The sequence below is a fragment of the Hemicordylus capensis genome, chromosome 12, assembly GCF_027244095.1.
Source record: "Hemicordylus capensis ecotype Gifberg chromosome 12, rHemCap1.1.pri, whole genome shotgun sequence".
Lineage (NCBI taxonomy): Eukaryota > Metazoa > Chordata > Lepidosauria > Squamata > Cordylidae > Hemicordylus > Hemicordylus capensis.
This window is the reverse complement of record NC_069668.1, coordinates 5,524,528-5,546,430: the sequence shown is the minus strand read 5'-3', so window position 1 is coordinate 5,546,430 and position 21,903 is coordinate 5,524,528. Positions and strand designations below refer to the sequence as shown.

Sequence of the window (21,903 nt, the reverse complement as noted above, 5' to 3'; positions counted from 1 at the left end):
AGTTAAAATATTCTGGCTGCAGACGGCCATTTCATCATGGTTATTAGCCGCTACATTCTGGCATCTGCAAGCGGCGTGCCAGCGACTCGTCAGTTGAATTTTCTTAATGAAAACATATTTCTCAACCTCTTGGCAAAGATGGGTTTTGAATTTTTTTTTTTAAAAAAATGTTTAGGGCAATACGATGAAAAAACGGATTTGGATCATAGGGACTTGCTTTCTTTTTAACCAAGAGATGATTAGCCAGAAAGAAGGGCGGTGTGGCCAAAATGAATGTGGTCATAGAGGTTGGAAGGAAATCGAAATTGTGGGATGTTTCCTTTGCCGGATTGGAACATACAGTTTTAGATGTACCAAAGAAAGCACTCACAGTTGGAACGGGATCCCTAGTGCGAGCTCTAGCTGGCAGCATCCAAGACCCGGCAGGCCTAGCCACGTCTTTGTCCACGCTCTATTGCTGCTTAGCTAGGGGTCATTTGCCAGGTTTCTCCAGAGCAGCAATGTGGTGAGTTGTCTGGCTTACCGAGTGGCCCAGGGCAGGCCTGAGCCAAACGCTGCATAGCTACTAGCCTCATCCAGCCTTCCGAGGCTGGACCAAGCTTAAGGACTGCCTCCTCCCAAATATTTCTCCCCATATAAATCCAACCAGCAGCAGAATTTCTGCTCCATGTCCTTCCACTGCCTAACTCTGTTGAGTAGCAGAAGAACCACAGCTCAGTGGTAGAGCGTCTGCTTTGCAGGCAGAAGGTTCCAGGTCTGATCCCTGGCAGCATCCCCAGGCAGAGCTGGAAAAAGTCCCTTCCCTGAAACCCTGAAGAGCCGTTGCCAGTCAGAGTAGACAGTACTGAGCTAGACCAAGGGTCCGACGCGGGATAAGGCAGCTCCCTCTGCCTTTGGCATCTACAAATCCACTTGCCAGCTCGCCACTGCCGAGCAAGACGCCCAGCACCACGTTGCCATTTCCACTGCATTCTTGAGAAGGTAAAATGGCGCAGCGGGGAAATGACTTGACTATCGAGCCAGAGTTTGCTGGTTTGAATCCCCGCTGGAAACACGTCTATCGGGCAGCAGCAACATAGGAAGATGCTGAAAGGCATCATCTCATAGGTGGCAATGGTCAACCCCTCCTGTATTCTTCCAAAGACAACCACAGGGCTCTGTGGCCGCCAGGAGTCGATACACCAACTCAAGAGCACACTAAGAAACAGCAGGAATCCTTTCTGAGCAGTCGGGCTCACCCTGTATCTTACCCTCTCCATCTCCCAGTGCAAAGGACAGTAAACCAGCTTCTCTCCTAAGCCCTCTGCCTGTGTGCCAGAAAAGGATCTGAGGGAAGAGGGGAGGAGTGACTAAGAACAAAACCTCTTCGGTCACCCCAGCCCTGCTGGGGTTGGCCCCATGGTGCCATGGGAATTATAGTTTCACGTGAGAGTGGCAAGAATTCACTTTGGCCCCTAGCTCTCCATCTCATGCTAATCTCAGCCAGGACTGTTAACGGAATTAAAACCAGTTTCTATTAAAAATGTACATATGCCCTAGAAATCAAGATCATCCAATTAAAGTTGATTCAGGAGAAACAAAAGCCACATAATGCACTATAATGTATTAATTCCACTAACCTCTGAATAATTCTACTAACCTCTGGAACTCATTACACCAAGATGTAGTGATGGTCACTAGCTTAGGCAGCTGTTTAAAAAATAGAGAGATAAGTAATTCAGGGAGGAAAGGTCACTCAACAGCTATTAGCCGTGATAGCTAAGAATGGAATCTCCATGTTCAGAGGCAGGCTACCATAAGCCAGGGCAGCTTTTGCCGTCAAAATGTGCTATACTGCTGAGCTATTCCCTTCTCGTCTTCAATAACTGCACCACAGCCAGGAATCTAGAAGCAAATTTTGCCTTATTATTGCATCTTCCCACCAGGAAAGGGCTTCGCCTGTTGTGCCATCATGAACTTCACTAAAAGGCAGGGATTCCTATTCATTAAAAGTGGACAAAATTCTTAATGCCCAACACACATTTGCCTTGGCCTCCAAAACAAGGATAAGCTCCCAAACACACAGAGAGCCTTGTAGAAGATGGCTCCTTATAGCCTACGAGCTCATGACACGAGTTAAATGGGATTTGCGAGGAAAAAGCCACATTTGTTCTCATACCACCATCCCAGACTTTAGGAACGGCACACTATACTTCAGCTCTACAGAGCCCCGGACTTCTCCTCATTGGTGTAGGAGGCAGACAACTGGTGCGCACAAGCCCCTTGACACGACAGCAGGGAGAAAACGGTCACATCCGAAGCGTTCCAGCTGGCCTAGACGATACGTGCCCGAGAGGGAGAAACGTGCAACCCCACTGAACTCTCTACTGCTCTCTTCTAAAGAGACCGAGAAACACAAGGATGCTAAGTGGGGGAGAAAGTGAATAGATGCAAAGCACTGTCTGAAAAGCCCCTTGCCTCCAGGGAACCCTTTCCTTCTTGAGTTGAAGAACTGTGCACCTGCAGCTAGGAGTTCTGGGGATGCTCAGGAGCACGCGGGTTGGGCCACCCTCCGACGTGGTGGCACCTAATTTTTAACGAGAATCTCTACCACACAAACGCACTATAGCAAAAGCTGTAATCTTTTTTAAAAAGTGCTTTTCAGGTTCTTTTTCTCCCTTGTCCATCCGTTTGGCTACAGAAAGATGACATGGGAACTGGATTTGGAAGGCACCATTTCCATGTGATTGCGTCAAGACATCACAATGGGGTCTGGTTTTTTCTGTGACATATCATGGTAACAACCTGCCTTTTGGAACCAAACTACATGTTGTGCTGCTTGACTGGAACCCCACAGTGTAATTTTCTAATTAAAACAGTTGAGGATGGGGGTGGTTAACTTGGATCGGGGTCCAAGTGCAGGGTGAGTCCAACAACCCTCCCTGTTCACCATGCCTCTAAAACCATATCGTCCCTTAAACTGCTATTACCAATGGAGGGGAAAACATTCAGGCCGGAAATTTGTGCCCACTAAAGTTTTCCCCTCCATGGCCAATAACAGCTTCAGGGGAGTCATTTATATTAGGGAACCAGCCTGAGGGAGGAAAGCTGGTCTTGTGGTAGCAAGCATGAATTGTCCCCTTTGCTAAGCAAGGTCCACCTTGGTTTGCATTTGGATGGGAGACTGCATTTGGGTGCAGTAAGATATTCCCCTTAGGGGATGGGGCCCTAGCTCAGTAGAAGAGCACCTGCTTGCATGCAGATGGTCCCAGGTTCAATTCCTGGCAGAATCTCCAGGGCGCTTTCCAGATTAGCCGCTCAACAGCAGCAAAATGCTTGCGTTCAGGCAAATCGGTTTCAAAATGTAATCAGCAGGGGGAGCAGTCTCCCGGAAACTAACAACCCAAAAAACCAGCAACTTTTAACACCGGATATACGCCGTCATAGCACTACATCGCAGTGATTAAATCCAAAACAAGGCATCAGAAATGTGAACGGCACTCTGCTGTCCGCATAGGGACTGCAGTGTCACAATGCAGGAAGTGTGGAGGCCCACTTCAGAGATACATCCTGACCCTGTTGCACGGTCTAGTCTGGAAAGTGCCCAGGAGGGTTTTCAGATGGCTGGCTGTACCACGAGGCTTTACCGCGAGTTCAAATTTGCCAAAAAAAAAACCCAGATGTAAAAAGTGGGGTTTTTTTTAAACCCCCAGTATAAACCGGGCTACACTCTAACGTGCAATGAAAAACTCATATCGCGTGTGAAGTGCTCCCCGATAGCTTACAGGGACTTCGGGGTAAATCTGGTCGAAATGTGAACACGCACTCTCCATTCTGGAGGAGATAAGAGCTAAAAGCCCTTTGTGAAAAACACCTAGGTAGGGGTGGAAGAGAATCCTGTGTACCTGAAACTTTGGAGAGCCGCTGCCAGTCAGTGTAGACAGTACTGAGCTAGATGGTCAATGCTCAGACTCGGTATAAGGCAGCTTCCTACATTCTTCTATAACTGGACGACTCCTCCCTGCAAGCCCAATGCACACCTTTCTCCCAAACCCTGGCTGCGTTTACGAGGAGCCATTTTTCCCAAACAGGAAATGCCAGTCCCAGCACTCCAGCATCATGCCATTTGGCCCCAAGAGCTTCCATGACCACGGGATGTTTTGCTTGCCAGCAGGCATCTTGCAAGGACTGCTTTTCTGGGCCCAAAACGCAAGGATCTCGCCTCCAAGTTTGCACACAGAAAGCCTGTACAACACACACGCGTGTGACAAAGCCAAATGCAGCCCACTGGCCATGAATTGTGGCTGTCTTACACATGGCCTGTTGCTGTGGTTAGCAACACTAACCACTGGTCCTGTACTGAGTTTTTGGTGGACCACCGTTCATTCCTTGTGGACTGCTCTTGCTTTGGCAAACCACAGGCTGCACATATCTAGGAGGAAGAGAGTTGTCTCTGTGGGCAAGTTCAGGCATCAGGTGGAACCACAGTTTATTTCATCTGGGTTAGTTTGTAGGTCTGAACCCATGCCAGTCAACAAACCGGGCAGTCAAATCACCATCTTAACCCATGCTTGGTTTCTTTGCCCCAACCACACTCTCATGCAACATCTGAACCCACAATTGTGGTTGCGTCTTGGTTTATTTCAGGAGCTCTGCCCTCCCAGAGCTCCTACACAGAGAAAGAAAGCCTAGATCAAGTAAGGAGAACCTGACAAACCACAATATGGCAAAACAAATCAAGGTTTGGTGATCATCTGTGGTGCCCAAGTCCAGGTTCGTGAAAGAATCCTTCATTGAATTGTTGGTTCCATCTGATCTTTGGATCCACCCTAAGCTTCCATCCGTGAGCCTCCGCTCCAATCAATATCTTTGTTACAGTACTTGACTAGATTTCAGCATTATAATACAAAGTTGATGTTCAATGCAGTTGGTACAGTCTGTCAGATATCACAGTTACATTGAGGTAGAGGAAGTTTACCAAGGGACATCCTTACCTAACTGATGGAGGGAGGGGGCTTCGCCATTGCTTGACACATCTTGTATGCAATGGCAAAAAATCTAGCAACACAAGAAGTAACAACCACAGTCTTATCTGCAAGAAGATGGGTTACATAAAAATCCACTGGTCTTCTCTGAAGGTTCTTTAAAAGAGGTGCAATCAATTTGCTATGCTGAGTGCTGTAGGATTTACAATGAAGTAAAATATGAGCCTCATCAACTTTGTCTGATCCACAGGAACTTTTGCGCCGGTGATGGGGTATCTATTTATATCTCCCTTCCAACCAAGCTGATGGAAAAACTTTGAGCTACGGCGAAGGCTCTCCAATGGGTTGGACATGTCGGATTATAAAGACAGCTTGCTGGAGCTAATATTGAGGTGACCCACCAATTGTTAATGCAGTTAGAATTCTGTGTTCAACCACCCCCAAATCTGCTCTTTTGGTCTTGGACAACCTTATTGTTTTAACCTTTTAATGGTTTTGGGTTTTTTTTTAAATTTTATTGCAAACCACCATGAGATTTTTTTAATGAAAGGTGGTACATAAGTCTAATTAATAAATAAATAGTCTCTCCTCTTGAGCCATCAAGAAGCTGCCATTTCCTCCCGTAAAATCCAACTCCAAAATCTAACTCCTCCTGTAAAATCCAACTCCAGCTCCAACTCCATTGTTATCCCTGCCCTGCTACCGGCCTATGTCCTCGTCACTCATTTCATCATGCACTATCTTGCGTCATTTGCCAACACACCAAGCAACTGGAGACGGTCGAATAAAACCACCATCCACCAATGCGCACACACACAAATAAGACCAATGCCAAACCAAAAGCAATTGCTGCTTTCAGTTCTCGGCTTCTGTAGTTAAGTGCCTTCAGCTGGCATGCGAAATGTTGCACTGAGGATGGTGTATTACAACAAAACATTTGCTCGGTTTGTTTTAGCTTACGCGTTTTGTGGGGAAATCTGTAAGTTACTCTAAAATATTACTTTAATATACTTCTGCATGATCCCCACCACCCATTAAGGTCACTCAAAGAGGTCCATCTTCAGTTAGCACCAGTTCGTCTGGTGGCGGCTCTGAGATGGGCCTTCTCTGTAGTCGCTCCTGGGCTGTGGAATGCACTCCCAGCAGAAATCCGTAATCTGGATTCATTGCTGGCCTTCAGGAGAGCCCTCAAAACCTATCTGTTTGGCCTGGCCTTCCAGGGTTTTTAATTTGTTGTAAATTGTTTTTAACTGCTGCAAGTGCTTGGCCTGGTTCTCCAGGGTTTTTAACTGTTTAAATGTTTTAACTGTTAATTAGTTTTATGCTATTTTTATAGTTTTGATTTTAACTGTTAATTGTATTTATTTTGATGTAAACTACCCTGAGCCTTTTTTGGAACGGCGGTATATAAATTGAATGACTGAATGAATAAATTTCATGCGTTAAAGAGGTCATCTGAAATTTGTCTTTGGAGCAGTGCAATGTGTCTTTCATCACCGATATAGCAACTTATTCCATGCAAAATCACCAACAACAACGAAAAGCAAAGCCTCTGGAAACCAAAGCCACAAGAGGAGTGGAGAGCATTTTTTAAATGACTGTATGGATGGGTCTCCCTAGACAACTGGCTCTGAGTATTTGGGTCCACCTCAGAAACAGCCCTAAACACACCTATCTCATGACTGAAACATGATGGAGGGGAGCTGGTCTTGTGGTAGCATGCATGACTTGTCCCCTTAGCTAAGCAGGGTCCGCCCTGGTTGAATATAAATGGGAGACGATGTGTGAACACTGAAAGAGATTCCCCTCAGGGGATGGAGCCACTCTGGGAAGAGCATCTGAGGTTCCAAGTTCCCTCCCTGGCAGCATCTCCAAGAGAGGGTTGAGAGAGACTCCTGCCTGCAACCCTGGAGAAGCCGCTGCCAGTCTGTGTAGACAAGACTGAGCTACAGAGATCAAACGGTTGCTTCAAGATACATGGCTTTTCTGAGGCATCTGTTCACACACCAGTTGCCAGTTCAGTGCAGAGGCATTAGTGTGGACCAGGGGCGTAGCTAGGGAAAAGGGGGCCCTTTGTTCGCCCCTCAGAGTGAGGGAGATAATGACTGAAATAGGGAGGGCGTGGAGCTGGGGGGCCCTCAGGAGCAGGGAGGCCCAGGTTCTTTCAACCCACCTGCTCCATTATAGCTACATCCCTGGTGTGGACCTAAAATGAGGAACCTCTTCTGTACAGCACTTGGCACATTGTGTTATTATTATTTTTTAAAGCGATATGTTCAATAGTGGGCATTTAAGAATGATTTAGGTCTAGATTGTCAGCCCTTTGGGGACACAGATGGCATTGCTGTCAGCCGCCCTGAACCCTGGGATAGGACTGGATGGAAATACACACCAACATACATCTATACCAGTGCTTCCTAACCTGGGAGCCTCCTGATGTTGCTGAACTACAACTCCCATCATCCCCAGCCACGATAAATTGTAGCTGGGGCTGATGGGAGTTGTGGTTCAGCAATATCTGGAGGCAGTTTAGGAACCACTGATCTATACAGAGGAACATAGGAAGCTGCCTCATACGGAGTCAGACCCTTGGGCCCATCTAGCTCAGGATTGTCTACACTGACTGGCAGCGGCTTCTCCAAGGTTGCAGGCAGAGGTCCCTCCCAGCCATACCTGGAGATGTTGCCCGGGAGTGAACCTGGGACCTTCTGCATGCCAAATAGAGACTCTGCCACTGAGCTGCTAAAGGGAATTTCTTACTCTCTCATGCTTTCACCCATTTAAGAACATAGGAAGCTTCCTTCTGTGGACTAAAGAGCTTATTAAGCTGATACCTCCAGAAAATCTTAAACCCCGCCAGGGTTTAAATAAATTGGCCAGAGCTTCTGCCCTTATGGCAGACTCAGGTCTGGACTGCATACAGCACGCCTCTCGTGCCATGGCAGCCGGGGTGGCACTGCGCAGAGGGTTATGGTTTAAAATAAATAAATAAATAAAAATAAAAATTGACGGGTAGATGCCAAGTCCAAGGTCACCTTGGCTGCTACTCCCTTTCAAGCCAAAAGGGCCATCAAGGATGTGTCTCAGGAGACTGGCACACCTTCAGCCGCTGGCTTGGATCAGGAAGGTTTTTCATCAACCTCTATTTCAGCAGCCACTGTACCTTTTCCACCATTTTTTAAAGATGTTATGTTTGCAGTGGGGTGTGCCGGGGGCCACTAAACCTGCCATATCCTTCCCAAAAAATTGTATGCCTTACCTCCAGATATAATGGCTCTTTTGACAGTTCCTGTGGTGGATGGACCTGTGGCCCAGCTGGTCACTGGGGCTCTGGTGAACAAGGAGGGAGATGACCTTCTTAAGACACCAGAGGAAGAGAAAGCGGATCATCTGCTACGTAAGGCTCATGAGGCATCTGCAACTGTCATAAGGGCAGCTGCCACTAATTCTATTTTCGCTAGAGCCTCCATTTTGTAGACTAAGGAGCTTGTTAAGCTGGTACCACAAAATAATTTAAAACTCCGCCAGGGTTTGAATAAGTTAGCCAGATCGTCTGCCCTTATGGCGGACTCTGGTTTGGACTGCATACAGCACGCATCTCATGCCATGGCAGCAGGTGTGGCAATCTGCAGAGGTTTGTGGTTGAAAAATTGGAGGGCAGATGCCAAGTCCAAGGTCACCTTGGCGTCTACTCCCTTTCTGGGGGGGAAGTTATTTGGTGAATCCTTGGGTCCTATTTTAGTGGACACAAAGGACAAAAAGAAAACCATGCTGGTTGGGCATGGTAATTCAAGGAGGAATTTCAGGGGATATAACACCTTCCAGAATTCCTTTCGTTCCTTCAGAACTTTCAATAGACCTGCCAATACAGGGTTTAGAGACAGCTACCGAGGAAGAGATGATCGTGGATCTTCCTTCAGGGCTAACTGGTGTCACCCCTGGAATAACAGGCAGAGGATCGGGAAGAGCACATGCTGGAGGTTATGTCAACGCACAAAACCGTAAGCAATGACGCGATATCGGTGGGGGGTAGGCTTCTGGAATTCGCAGAAGCCTGGGTGCACAGCACCACGGATCAATGGGTGTTGAGAACAGTAAAGCACGGCTATGTTATAGACCTTGTGGCAACTCCTCCCGATTTTCTTTTCTTAACACCTGTCCCCAAGGTGAGGTCCAAGAGACTGTTGCTGGACCAAAGCATCCAACACTTATTAGACATCCATGTGATAGAACTGGTTCCATTGATGGAATTATGTGTAGGTGTCTTTTCTCTTCTCTTTTTGGTGCCAAAAAAAAACAAAAAACACGCACATTTCGAATGGAGTCTTTAAGGACAATAAAGGCAGCCGTACACCCGGGCAATTACTTGTCCTCGATAGACCTTTCAGAGGCGTACTTACATGTACCGATTCATCCTGCCTCTCGCCAATACCTGAGGTTTGTTTACAATCAGAGACAATTCCAGTACAGGGCTCTACCCTTCGGGTTGTCCTCAGCTCCTCGCGTATTCACCAAACTCATGGTGGCGGTGATAGCTTACATGCGCTTGCGGGGGATCCATGTTTACCCGTATCTGGACGGCTTGCTCGTGAGATCTCTGTCCTGCCATCAAGCCTCCAAGGACATAGCTCAGGACGTCCAGATACTAGAGGATCCGGAAGGGAACCCTTCCGGAAGGGAACCCTTCAACATATCCCCCATATAATCAGGCTCCATATTGCGAATAAGAGAGACCTCAACAGAGGAAATCCCAAAGTAAAAACTATTAAAATAAAAGAGGAGAAAGGCTGTGAAATTTTTCCTCACAGCAATACTCAAGCTCTGTCTGCAGAGCAAGACAGGACTGGAACTGGGGATGAGTGACAGCTGTCTGGATACAGCTTAATCTTCACAGCCTTTATCATCGTCTTTCACTCCTTTTTGGCACCAAAAAGAGAAGAGAAAAGACACCTACACATAATTCCATCAACGGAACCAGTTCTATTGCATGGATGTCTAATAAGTGTTGGATGCTTTGGTCCATCAGCAGTCTCCTGGACCTCACCTTGGGGACAGGTGTTAAGAAAAGAAAATCGGGAGGAGTTGCCACAAGGTCTATAACATAGCCATGCTTTACTGTTCTCAACACCCATTGATCCGTGGTGCTGTGCACCCAGGCTTCTGCGAATTCCAGAAGCCTGCCCCCCACCGATATCGCGTCATTGCTTACGGTTTTGTGCGTTGACATAACCTCCAGCATGTGCTCTTCCCAATCCTCTGCCTGTTATTCCAGGGGTGACACCAGTTAGCCCTGAAGGAAGATCCACGATCATCTCTTCCTCGGTAGCTGTCTCTAAACCCTGTATTGGCAGGTCTATTGAAAGTTCTGAAGGAACGAAAGGAATTCTGGAAGGTGTTATATCCCCTGGAACTGGGGATGAGTGACAGCTGTCTGGATACATATGATCGACCTGAATTTTGATTGGTCCTGTCTCGGAGCATGCAGAGCTTGATAACCATAATCTTAATCTACCATAGATGGTAGTAGCACTCTTTCAAATATAGGAACAAACATGGGAACATAGGAAGCTGCCATATACTGAGTCTGACCCTTGGTCCATCTAGCTCAGGATTGTCTACCCAGACTGGCAGCGGCTTCTCCAAGGTTGCAGGCAGGAGTCTTCTTACCTGGAGATGCTGCCAGGGAGTGAATCTGCATTCAAGCAGATGTTCTACCGCTGAGTTATGGCCCCATCTCCTAAGGGGAATATCAGGTGTAGTCTCTCACTCAAATGCAAACCAAGGCAGACCCTGCTTAGCAAAGGGAACAATTCATGCTTGCACGAAGCATGTCATTTTATTTATTTATTTATTTATTTATATTGGTGTAAACTGCTTGGAAACTTGCAAAGCGGTATATAAATGTTCATTATCTTGGAAGATGCTCTCCCCAGAGCAGCTCCATCCCCTGAGGGGAAGATCTTCCAGGGCTCACATTTCTAGTCTCCCTTTCATAGGCAACCAGGGCAGACCCTGCTTAGCTAGGGAGACAAGTCATGCTTGCTACCACCAGACCAGCAATCCTCTCCGACATCAACATGAAACCCCTGGGAGAGATCATCAGGAGGTTTAGACCCAGGTGTCATCAATATGCAGATGGCACTCAGCTCCACCTTTCTCTTACATCAGATCCTAGGGAAGCAGTGGATGTACTGAAACGGGATGGAAGGGGCAATGGGCTGAGTGTGGGCTAGCAAACCGAGGTTAAATTACCATGAATATTTATATCCTGCTTTTCAACAAAAGTCCCCAAAGCGGTTTACATAGATATAAATAAATAAAGTGGCTCCCTGTCCCCAAAGGGCTCCCCATCTTAAAAGAAAGGAAACATGAGAGAGACACCAGCAACAGCCACTGGAGGGGTGCTGTGCTGGGGACGGAGAGGGCCAGTTCCCTAACTTTTGTAAACTGCCTTGGGATGTCTTATGAAAGCTGAATGAATGGCATAAAATAAGTCATGTCCTCTTGGTTCAAGAACTAGAAGGAGGAGGACTATACAATTGGAAAGAGTTTTGTCCAGATTACAAACTCAAATCAGCTTCAGACTCAATGCCCAAGGAACCTCAAAAAGTTCCATAAGTTTTGTGCAGAGAGCTCTAACTCCAAGACAACTGAGCTACCTGAAAGATGGCTTTCTCCCATAGGAACCTGTCCATCCCATGAGAGCATCTCAAGGGACCTTCTTGCCTGTTCCTCCTCCCTGCGAGAGGCCATGCGAGAGGGTCTTCTCAGAAGCTACCCTAACCTATGGAACTCTCTGCTCCAACTAACCCCTCTTTGGGAGTTGTTCGGCAGCCAGCAAAAACCCACCCTTTCCACCTGGCTTTCCCTGAGTTGGTTTGCTTTCACTTTGCTCCCTTTTTTGTTGCCCAGCAGTACTTTAAAAACTAAAATTTATATTGTATAATCAGATTTTTTTTCCCTTACTTGAGTTTCTTGAAAGAAAAACAGAACTTAATTTTTGTAACAACAACAAAAGGCATATCTGGTACACCCATATCAAACCTCACAAGAGGGTTCATTTAGCAGTGTGGGCGAGAGGTACAGAATTCACAACTGCCGGAACAGGTTTCGATCTGCACTGCCTTTAGAGGACGGGGCTAAATTCATCCGACAGAGACCCTGTGCTTTGGAATGGCTGCTTGTTCAGGCCGTGGTGTAAATATCCCTGGACTGTCTTTGGATGCAATCTGATCGGTTTAGCAACCCAGCACTGAACAAAGCTCTGCTGGTGTCCAAGACCGAGGGAGAATCCGGGAGGGGAGAAAGAGGAACAGGGTTAAAATAGCCAAGTGATGATGTGTGAGTGACTTATTTGCTCCGATAATGAAGTGCTCCCTCCTGGGTTCAGTTTGTCCCAGGCACATTTGGAGAGTCACAAATGGCTTTTAAATGAGCTGTGAGAGGAGAAACCGCGGAGGGGATTTCTATTTATTTAACCGCCTTTTATTTCTTGTAGTAGTCCCAATTCCTGGCCGCGTTCAAAGCCATTGACATGATGCCAAAACCAAAATGTCCGTCCAGAGATTGATTGGCCTTCGAGTGCCGAGTATCGTCATTGGCCAGAGGTTTCTGGCGTGCCTTGCCTTTTTCACAACCCTGCCAGTTTACCAGCAATAAGGCAGCTGCAATGCCAGCCAGGAGCAACAGAGTCCTTGCCAGCTGACCATGCCCAAAGCCACAAAGCATTGCGTTTCCAATGACCAAAGGGCTCCGTGGGGATGGAGTCCAGGGTAAGAAATAGTATCTCAGGGTCAAGCCAAGGTAGAAGCTTAGCAGTTGGGCATCTTGCATTTTCTTTGGTAAACAGCGGTCGAATTCGGGCACAATCAAGCTCAGGACCATGGTGAAGGGAAAGGGCTTTAGCAACACGCACACGCACACACATACGCTGCAGTCCTGATCCAGCTGCAATTTGTCTCGGACCACCAATGGGAGCCTTCCCATTCACGACAAATCAAGGACCTCAGGACCAAGACAGAGAGGAATGAGTTAAAGCATAATGCTGTTGTGTTCTAAGATGCCTTTATGGTAGAGCGCTGATCTCGTGTGTAAAGGTCAAGTGTGCCGTCGAGTCGGTGTCGACTCGTGGTGACCACAGAGGCCTGTGGTTGACTTTGGTAGAATACAGGAGGGGTTTACCATTGCCTCCTCCCGCACAGTATGAGATGATGCCTTTCAGCATCTTCCTATATCACTGCTGCCCGATAAAGATGTTTCCCATAGTCTGGGGAACACACACCAGCGGGGATCTGAACCAGCAACCTCTGGCTTGCTAGTCAAGTCATTTTAATTGTCCCTTCTGCTAAGCAGGGTCTGCCACGCTTTGCATTTGGATGGGAGACTACATGTGAGCACTGTAGATATTCCCTTTAGGGGATGGGGCTGTAATTCAGTGGCAGAGCATCTGCCTGCCTGAAATCTGGGAGAGCCGCTGCCAGTCAGTGTAGACAAAATGGAGCTCAATTGACCAAGGCAGCTTCCTATGTTCCTATGTAATATTTTGGGTTTTATGCAAGTTACCTTCACTGAGCAAGGAATCCACTATAACAGCAAATATTCTGTGACTCTCCCTTTAGGCTAAATCCCAGCATTCAACAACTGCAGGAGATGGTACTGGGTGTTAAAAATCAACATTCTGAGACACTCCATTTGCATTTTAAAAACTTCACCAGTTTCTAGTCCTTATGCTGCGTAATGACATCAGTAAAAAAGTATCAAGTGGGCAAGACTCCATAGGATTACCAGAAGCAAGCCAAGTTATGTAGCATGCACAAATATGTCCCAATTAGCATAATTCACATGCAACAGAATGCATCTTTTGTTTGTGCAAAATGTAAGTTACCTTGATACAAAACCTTCTTCCCACCTACCCCACTTAAAAGCACCGATATTACACACTCTCTATGAGGCAGAGTCCAAAGATGCCATTCTGGGTTTTTTAAAATTGCTTTAAGAAACAGAACATGGCCTTCAGAAAATACTTGAAAGAGATCAAAGCGTTTCCCACCCGAGTCCCTTTTTCCCAGGGCATCCCAAAGCTCTGATCCCGATTTCTCTTATCACCCACGCCAGTTGGCCATGACGTTCTATATACAAAGCAAGGGATGGCCTCTTTGAAGTGCGGGATTAGCCTGGGCCATAATCATACTCCAGAATAACAAACAATACAGGTTCAGCAGGAGTTCTCATTGCTAGTTCATTTTTCAGCCCCAAACCCACTTTCACCAAACACAAGCAACCTTGAACTCGTGGCCTTGTGGACAGATCGAAGCCATTTATCTGGTGGCGGTGCGGCAGCCTCCCTGCTTTGGGGTGAGGTCGCTGGAGGAGTTTCAGTTTATATGCATCCAGGCTGGCTCTCTCATCTGAGCTTTACTTTAAACATTGTCTTTCACACATAGGGCAAGGAGAGCTAGCCGTACTCTGGCAGAAAAAGATTTAAACCGAGATTGCCTTTCCAGAGAAGCGGAGCTGGGTTGCTTTTGTTCGGATCTGGCCACACGCACCCCCACCAAAAAAAGAGCATGACTCCTCACTCTTCGGTTTTTTCAAACCATTAACAGAGCTAAAATTAGATTACAGTTATTCCAACGTAAATATCGAAGAGGGTCCTATAAATATCGCAGAAGTGGGATCACGGTTAACGATTCCGCTCTGTTTCATAACAAATTTAATTGGTCCCATAAAGGCCGGGCCAGCGTCATCCTCCGGGTTGAGCGACTGTCTCTTAAAAACAAGAGGTCTTCGTGGATACTGTAGGAGAACACTAAGGGGTGGGGGTTAAGGAGCCCGGCTGACTTCAGCCAACCAACATTGTAGGGTGGGTGATACCCAAAGACTCTTTCCATAGCCTCGTGCAATTTTTAACATGCCCCTTCGGAGCTGCAAAGTTTGCTCCGGTGAATGTTCTGAGTCTCGCCACCCCAAATAGAGTGAAGGCGAGAACAGCAGTGAGTCAGCAAGACCCCCAATTCAAATCTCATTGCCCTTAATCCCACTGCGGGGTGGCCCCAGGCAAGCATTAGCCCTTCAATCAACAGCAGCAGGTTAGTGATACTGGCCAATCTTACCGGGATGTTACAAGGATTATTGAGGTCAGGTACACAGAGCCAGATTCAAACCATCAAGCAAACTGTTAGAATAGGAAGCTGCCACATACGGAGTCAGACCAACTGGTCCATCTAGCAAAGTATTGTCTACACTGACTGGCAGCAGCTCTCTATGGTTTCAGGCTAGAGTTTAAAAACATAAAAACAGCCCTGCTGGATCCAGCCCTCACAGTGGCCCGCCAGATGCCTCTGAGAAGCCCACAGGCAAGAGATGAGGGCATGCCCTCTCTGTTGCTGCTGCTCCCCTGCAACTGGGATTGAGAGGCCTTTTACCTCTGAGGCTGGAGGTAGCCCACAGCCACCAGACTAGTAGCCATTGATAGACCTGAATCTGTCCACCATGAATCTCTCTAAGTCCCTTTGAAAGCCATCCAAGCTGGTGGCCATCACCACATCCCAGGGCAAAGAATTCCATAGATTAATTATGTGCTGTGTGAAAAAGGACTTCCTCTTGTTGGTCCTAAATTTCCCAACCTTCAGTTTCACGGGGTGACTCCTGGTTCTAGTGTTGTGAGAGAGGGAGAAAAATTTCTCTCTGTCTACCCTCTCCACTCCATGCATAATTTTATACACCTCGGTCATGTCTCCCTTTAGGCGCTTCTTTTCTAAGGTAAAGAGCCCCAGATGCTGTAGCCTAGCCTCATATGGAAGGTGCTCCAGACCCCTGCTCATTTTGGTTGCTCAGTTCTGCATCTTTCCCAGTTCTACAATATCCTTCTTAAGATACAGTGGCCAAAGCTGTATGCAGGACTCCAGATGTGGCCGCACCATCCATCACTGTTGTGTCATCTTTGCCTCCTCCAGACTCTGGAAGAACACCACATCTTGAGACAAAATAGAACATATTATACCAGGTTCCTTTGGAGCCAGGATGGGGTTTGAAGATGTACAATGCATGCTCACTAAAGTCCACTTGAACTGTTGGGAGTAAGACCATCAGCCAGCTAGTTCTGTTCTGACCAGTAAAACCACAGTCTGTCAGGAAACCAGTACTACAATTTTACTGGAAAAGCCAGTAAACTCCAAGTTCTGCCCTGGCTCCCCCCACCCCAAGCCCACCAGACTTCCCTTCTGCCACCATAGGAACATAGGAAGCTGCCATATACTGAGTCAGACCCTTTGTCCTTCTAGCTCAGTATTGTCTTCACAGACTGGCAGCGGCTTCTCCAAGGTTGTAGGCAGGAGTCTCTCTCAGCCCTATCTTGGGGATGCTGCCAGGGAGGGAATTGGGAACCTTCTGCTCTTCCCAGAGCAGCCCCATCCCTAAGGAGAATACCTTACAGTGCTCACATATAGTATCCCATTCAAATGCAAACCAGGGTGGACCCTGCTTAGCAAAGGGGGCCATCGATGCTTGCTACCAAAGACAACCACTGGGCTCTGTGATCACCAGGAGTCGACACCGACTCAACGGCACACTTTACCACAAGACCAGCACCTAGCTATGACACAGCAAATTCCTTCAGGCGCAACGCCCCAAGGAATCTGCTGTTTAAAATAAAATTTAAAAAACCCTTTTGGCTTCAGCAGGAGAATTAAGCACACCCTTAAATCTCTTCCTATACTTAAAACACACACCTGCCTTTCCATTTCAATAAACGCCCAAAGAGACTTGTATAGTAACTAGAAGAGCATGAAAAGACGAACACATCAAATAACCTGATCACAAGCAGAAGCCATTGGGACCAGCATAGGAGGCTGCCCAATACTGAACCAGATCATCGGTCCATCTGGTGCTGTCTGCTCTGACTGGTAGCAATCCTCTTCCCAGCCCTACCTTGAGAGGCCAGGGATCAAACCTGCAACCTTCTGCATGCCAAGCAGGTGGTCTACTACCAGGTAAGAATCGCACCCAGGCCTTGTCATATGAACTTGCCTTATACCGAAGTCAGACCCTTGGTCCATCCTGATCAATATTGCCTGGCAGCAGTTCTCTGAAGTTTCGGCCCAGGGTCTTCCAAGTTCCTAGCCCTCCAGCTCACCCTTGCCACGGGGCGTAAGGTGTTTTGCCAGCCATCGCCCCATTCTGGTGCTTGGCAGAAAATGCCAGGGCAGCCGAGGTGGGTATGGAGACTTCCTCTGTCCGGACCTGGAATGAGATCCCACAGTCACTGCAGGCTGGGGTCATCACAGGGGCAGTGCTGGGGGTCTTCATGTGATATTCACAATGTGCACTCCTGGTTCTGGTTCAGAAGCCAATGGAAGTCCGGGGCACAATCTCCCATAAGAAGGGGAATAGAAGCCTATAATTTTCGAGTGGGAAGGGACCTCAGAGGTCTTCTATTCCATCCCTCTGCTTAGTACAGAAAACTAATATGATATCTCTGGCACAGAGATACAAAACTGGTCAGTCCAGGTTTTCTGTTGGAAAACCACCATTACCATCTCCACTGCACAAGGCAGACTGTTCCACTGTCCAACAGCAATTGCTGTTAGGAAATGCCTCTTAAGGTCTAGCCGAAATCTGTTCTCGGTACATCAAACAATGTCCCTCTTTCCAAAAGCAGCCAGCCAGAGTCTTCTGGAAATCCCACCCAGACAGCACAAAGGCAACAGCTTTCTTCTGTTGCTTACCTGTGGCATTTGGTATCCAGAGGTCGACTGCCTCTGAACATGGAGGTTCTGTTCCTCTAATGAGTAATAATATCTGTCTTCCAAAATACCTCTGTTGTGCCATTTCCTTCAAAGCCCTCCTTAAAACCCGCCTGTTCCAGGAAGACTTCAGCACAACCTCCCCATCTCTCAAATGTACTTAAGCTGCAGTGGTGTGGGTTTTTTTTTTTAATTACTGTTAGCTAAGCCTCATTCCCCGTTTACCCCTGGCTTCATTTCCCTGTCCTTTCATCCTCTCACATACCTGTTTTCTCAGGCAATTTAATTAAAACTGATTTTAAACAGTTTCATCGTTTTACTCTGCGAATTGGTTTTAAATGTTTTATTCAGTGAGTTGTTTTTAGTTTTTTTTAATTCAGTGAAAAGTGTTTTGATTGTTTTTAATCTTATTTTATGTTGTTATTTGGATTGAGTACTCTGCCGAGAGGGGGGGGTATATCATATAACTGATAAATAAGTACAGTTGCCATGTCCCCCGAAATTCTGGGTTTCACCAGGCCAAAATATGGCATCTCTATAAATAAATGTATCTCCAACAGCACTATATAGAGGAGGAAATAACTTCCACACTGGGTCAGGCAAAGGCCCTTCTGCTCCAGCGTTCTGTTTAAGGACATAAGAAAAGCCCTGCTGGATCAGGCCCAAGACCCTTCTAACCCAGCATCCAAATCAGCCAGGTGCATCTGGAAAGCCACAAGCAAAGAAAAGAGGGCAGCTCTGCTTCCCCATTGGGGTTCCGTAGCACCTGGCACTCAGGGGCATTTCCCCTCTGATCCTGATGGCGGTATAAAGCTACCAAGGCGACTAGCCATTGATAGCCCCATCCTCCATGAATCTGTCGAATCTCCTTTTAAAACCATCTAGAGCAGAGGGGTAGCTAAGGGAGAGGGGGCCCGTGTCCGCCCCTCTCCCCAGAGGCCCCTCAGAGTGAGGGCAATAATGAAGAAAATAGGGAGGGGTGGAGCTGGGGGGCCCAGGTTCTTGGAACCCGTCTGCTCAATTATACCTACACTTCTGATCTAGATTGGTAGCCATCACCACATTCCCTGGCAGCAAATTCCAGAGTTTAACTACACGTTAAACTTCCTTTTGTCTGTCCTGAATCCCCCAGCATTTAGCTTCAATGGATGACCTTGGGTTCTTCTGATATTATAATTCCCTGTTTCTATCAGGGGACAACCAGTTGCCTCCTGGAAGAACGAAGAATCCGCTGAGAAAGAAATTAGTGAGATTCTCATTTCATTTTAATGGAATTTGCACAAGAGAAACGGTCAGCAGATCTTGGTGCTGTATCGAACGCATCGTTTTCAAATAATGTTTCATTTATTTTCATTTTCATTTATTTATTGAATTTATATCCCGCACTTCCTTCGAGGAGCTTAAAGATGCTAGCATTTCATAATCAAATCTGGCACTAGAAAATTCATAAATTTAGGCGGTGCAACATTCAAAATCTTCTGCAAATCGTATCTTATCCATGATGGAGTCAAACTATTTTATGCAAAGTTCAGGGAACTTTAAGGTTAACATAAACTCCTTTGTTAAATCTTTGGACAATCTTCTTAATATAAAATAATCTCACATTTTCCCCCTCCCATAACGAAAACAGTCAAATCTTAGAAAGATAGCGAGTGCATTTTAAAGATGTTTCCACTTTATAAATCACACACACTTGGCAACGACACAATGCCCATTTCAGCGTGGGGTTTGCTCAGCTTTTTCAACATCTCCCACAGATCAGGACTAAAGAGGGAGTAATGAGCTAGTAAGGAGACACTGGTAATAAATTCTTGGTAATTTATAGAGTCAGTTTCCTTCTGCTTTGTCCTATAGTTCAAATCGGGGGGAAGAATAACATGTTTCTGAAAGATGGCTACTTGGCCGACAGCTGCTGGAAGATGGTTCTACGCCGTCACGAGTCTCTCTTTATCTCAATTTACAATATTTAAAATCAACCCAAGCCCTACATCATCAGGTTGCCACACCCAAACCAGGAAGGGAACCTGAATTGCTACCAAAGTCACGTGCTTAAGTTTTTGTTTTCTGGACCCTTTCCCAGGTAAATCGCTATGCCGATTTGGGTATCACACTAACCACAGTTAAATCCTGGTTCCGCACAGTATCTGAATTTTGGGAGCCTGCACATGAGCCACCAAAGGATCCTAATTCCGAACGAGGCTAGAAACAAATCAAGATTGGTCGCAATGCCCAAACCAACCAATCTTGCTTGATGCTAACCACCTTGCTTGAAATAAACCAAGTTCAAAGTTTGAACTGGGTTTCAGAGCTACGTTTATTTAAAGCCAGTTGGTTCGAATAAACCACTGTTGTGCTCTGGTCAGCAACCGTAAATAAACTGTACTGAACACTGTTGTGTGGTCTGTACCTCCTCTGGAAGAAGATACTGCAACTCAGATCCCAGGATCCCAGGTTCTGTTGGAGCAAGGATAGGGCTGTAAGATGCATAACACATGCTCACTAAAACCCACCACAGTAACTCTGAGTTAACATGAACTGTTGGGAGTAAGGTTGTCCGCCAGCCAGTTATTTTTCTGTTCCGATTAGTAAAATCACAGTCTGCCAGGTAAGACTGTAGTCTGAAAAAGGCAGTCTTTTGGAAATTCTGCCCTGGCTTCACCCATAAACCACCAGGTCTCTTCCTTCTGCTGCTGCTGACTCAGCAGATTCTGTCCTGGCTCCGCCTATGACACAGCCAATTCCTCCAGGGGTTGCCCCTGATCAGCTCGGTTCTGCCTTGGCGTCACCAGTATAATGTTGCCAACTGTTATCCGAGGCAATGAAATGTTGCCTTTCAACATTCAGCGGAAGCAGGAGATAAAAGAAGCAATGGTTGCTTCATCTTCTTGCCCCTTCACCACCTGGGACTTTTTACACACAGGGCTTTTAGCTCGCATCGCCTCCGGAATGGAGGGTGAGAGTCCACATATCAGCTGGATTTACCCCAAAGTCCCTGCGAGCTATCAGGGACCAGTACCCACCCAATTCTGCTTTCCCCAAATTACTGCTGCACATTCTAGCTTGGCCCGAATTATGTCCGGGGTAGAAAAGTCCTCGATTTGTGGTAGTTTTTTGGGAGGAAACTGAGATTTATGCTATGCCCCGTCGCTTCTCCTGTGATGTGTGGAGGGGCCATTGCCAGTAATTTGGCTTTTTTCAAAACTCACACTTTCACAAGGCTAAATGACGGGGAGTTTGACAGCTGTGTTGGGTATGGTCTGCTCTGAGTGATTTGCAATTGCAAGCACTTGTGGGGAGGGGTTGTGGCAGATTGGTGAAATTCTGTGGAGGGAGTCATAAGGACATCAGAATGGCCCTGCTGGATCGGGCCCAAGAAGGCCCATCTAGTCCAGCATCCTGGTTCTCACAGGGGCCCACCAGATGCCGCTGGAAGCCACAAGCAGGAGTTGAAAGGGGCAGGCCCTCTCTCCTGCTGTTACTCCCCCGCAACCGGTACTCAGAGGCATCCTGCCTTTGAGGCTGGAGGTGGCCTATAGCCCTCCGACTAGTAGCCAATGATAGACCTCTCCATGGAGGTCTACCCAAATCCCTCTTAAGGCCATCCAGGTTGTTGGCTGTCACCACATCTTGTGGCAGAGAATTCCACAAGTTGATTATGCGTTGTGTGAAAAAGTACCTCCGTCTGTTGGTCCTAAATTTCCTAGCAATCAGTTTCATGGGATGACCCCTGGGTTCTAGTGTTATGCGAGAGGGAGAAGAATTTCTCTCTCTCCACTTTCTCCACACCATGCATGATTTTATAGACCTCTGTCATGTCTCCCCACAGTTGTCTTTTTTCTAAACTAAATAGCCCCAGGTGTTGTAGTCTTGCCTCCTAAGGAAGGCACTCTATCATCTTGGTTGCCCTCTTCTGCACCTTTCCCAGTTCTACAATGTCCTTTTTTAGATGTGGTAACCAGTATTGTACGCAGTACTCTGTGTAAGAGGAAGCAGAAAACCTAACCCAGCATTTTGGAATCCCAAACTGGCAACCGTACATGCGAGACATGTTTGAAGGATCCAGGCACAATTGAATTCAAGGGGGAAAGTCTTGATCAACATTGGAGTGAAAAAAACGCATGAAATGCCACTGTCATGAAAGTGACATGAAGTAGGAACCAAAATGCTCTGCTAAATGTTGCATGGAGGGAAGCAGT

General features: G+C 46.8%; 1 protein-coding gene across 4 annotated transcripts in view; it reads right to left on the bottom strand.

Annotated features, from left to right (window-relative positions):
• TBX4 (T-box transcription factor 4) overlaps window positions 1–21,903 on the bottom strand; it is a 132,586-nt gene that overhangs the window by 37,783 nt on the left and 72,900 nt on the right. The gene's annotated exons all lie outside the window — the stretch shown is intronic.